A 2,743-nucleotide genomic window follows, 5' to 3' on the forward strand; every position below is an offset into this window, starting at 1 on the left:
CTTCCAGGTAAGAGTTGACAGATTTCATATATAGGACTCCAATGAATTATGCAGCTTAGATTAGTGACGGTGAGAATATTATCAGTGATGATCCCAAAGGTGTCCATGTGCAGATCCCCTGGAACTAGGAAGGTGTTACCTTCTAGAACAGAGACACTGTGAGAATGTGCATGTTGGAAACAGGGATCCCCTTCCCACCAGTTTGCAATGACACGTTCCTTATTTCTCTTGATCCCTGCCTGCATGATATTTAATGTTTATATTTCTCACAAGCACCTGTTCCTAATTATCAGGTGTTTTCTAAAATGATACAATCTGTCTCATGTCCTGCATTTTCTTGTGGGCCTTCATGGAGGAGACTTTAAAATCATATTTCCAGTAACTCTCTTTCCATGAAAATCAGACATTTCTTTGTCATGTGACTCAAACTAGTCCAGCTTTCTCCCCTCAACCAGTTCCACAGTCATGTCCAGATTTATGGGTAGTTTCCCAGCAACACTCCCCTCTGGTACTAGAACCTGCTCCAGTCCCTGTGGCTGCTGTAGCCAATCAGCATGGACAGTGGAGGCTCAGCATTTTCTCAAAGTTCTTTGTAAAATCACCAAAAACAGGTCTTACTAAAGAAAATACTGATGAATTGAACTTTAATAAAAGTAAAAAATAATTTCTGCCACCAAATATTTCATCAAGGAGATTAAATGATCCGCTTAGCAAGAGACTATCTCTCCACATCTAGTGCCTGATGGGAGAATGGGTGCATTACACATTAAGGATGTTGTATATTATGCGGGAGAGCCCAGCACTCTCTGACCACAGTGAGCATCCCCGGGAACAGGGCAAAGGGAGGCAGGGAGTGAGGGATACCTTATGGGGTTAAAGTTCCCTTTACCGTGAGAAAAACTATGCTAGGAATTCTCCAATTCCCCTCACTCTGAGCCCCAACATCACTGATAACAGTAGACTGAGAAATCAGGTCACTTAACAGGCTGCCATATCATTTTAAGATCTCTCACTGTTTTTATTTCTGACCTTTTCTCCAGGTTAAAACATGATTATATCCAATGTGATTAGTCCGGGTTCTTTGCAATTATAAGGGAAGAGTTTGATCAGTGTGTCATAACACATAAGAAGTTTTCAAAATCAATAATCAAGGGTCTCCCTTTTTCCTGTGCTTGGGAAGTAGTTCCTCATATCAAAATAACCTCATAAATGAATACAATGTGACAGAAAAAAAGGCTGTGCTTTTTAACAATTTTTACACCAAGTGGAACATAATTACCATGTAAACTGACAATGACAAACATTTGGTAATTGTAGATATATGTAAATGTTGGATGTCAGAAGCTAAACAAATGCTGACCCTATTAAATTTGTTTGAAAGATGAATGAGAATTTAGAAAAGTAACTTACTCATCTAGTACAAAATTTTTCCTATGTTCAGGTGAGGTTGTCTTTCACCGAATTCCAATGAATCTCATGACATAGGTGGGTGCTGTCCCTACTTAACTGGTGAGTGAGTTCAAGGAAAGAGATGCTGCCATAAGCGCCCCCAAATGAGCAGGGAATACCAAGCTTGGTCCCCCTACTTGTAAGGAAAGTCCTGCCCCACATGCAAATTTCTCATCAAGCTCCAGGGTACATCCTCTCCTGGGCTGTACAGGCTTACAGCTCTCTCCTCACACTGGGCTGAGGTCTCTGGGAAGGCAGAGCTGTGCTCTAGAAGACAATGAGACTGCTGGGTCTTCTCCTGTGCCTGGTGACAACCCCCCAAGGTGAGGGTCTCAGGGGTCAGGCAGGGGTCATGGGATGGCGGTGAGTGCACATGACTGACAGGACTGATGCTCCTTGTCCCCAGGTATCTTGTCCCAGGTGCAGCTGCAGGAGTCAGGCCCAGGACTGGTGAAGCCCTCACAGACCCTCTCCCTCACCTGCACTGTCTCTGGATTTTCTTTAACGAGCTACCATGTGCACTGGATCCGCCAGGCTCCAGGAAAGGGGCTAGAGTGGGTGGGGGTTATATGGAATGGTGGAGGTACAAACTATAACCCAACACTGAAATCCAGACTCAGCATCACCAGAGACACCTCCAAAAGCCAAGTTTACTTAACACTGAACAGCCTGAGAACTGAGGACACGGCCATGTATTACTGTGCAAGAGAGACACAGTGAGGGGAAGTCAGTGTGAGCCCAGACACAAACCTTCCTGAGGAGTCAGCAGGGCTGGGCTGCAGGGCTGCTCAGGACCCACAGCACAGAGAGCAGCCCCAGAAGCAGGGGCAGAAGGAGGTGGGGAGAGAGGGGCCTTCCTGTTGGGCATAGGGATTTCCTCTCAAGCTCTCAGATGACACCAGGGATGATTCTTCCTTCTCATATTCTCACTGCTGACAACAATGAAGAGGGGACATTGTCTGTTTGCAGGTGACATGTCAACAGTGATGGGTGCCTCTCCTTCATGAAGTCTCCTTCACAAATTTTAATGGTATTTTTTCACTGTCTTTTCAACTTTTCGATGATGAGTGTGAAGGCCGCAGGTGAGTTTCTGGGAATGGGTTGTGTGCATATCTCTGCATCCATCCCTCGGGGATCACAGCTAGCCTCAGTGTCTGACTCCCCGTGTGCGCTCTCCCCTCCTGGTTCCAGATAGATCACAGGGACCTCTAATCTGCTGAAAGGCATGAGCACACTCAGGGCTCAGGGACCTCACCCATCCTCTCTGGGTCCACATTGATCCCTGGAAGATCTG

The sequence above is a fragment of the Myotis davidii genome, unplaced genomic scaffold, assembly GCF_000327345.1.
Source record: "Myotis davidii unplaced genomic scaffold, ASM32734v1 scaffold1041, whole genome shotgun sequence".
Classification (NCBI taxonomy): domain Eukaryota; kingdom Metazoa; phylum Chordata; class Mammalia; order Chiroptera; family Vespertilionidae; genus Myotis; species Myotis davidii.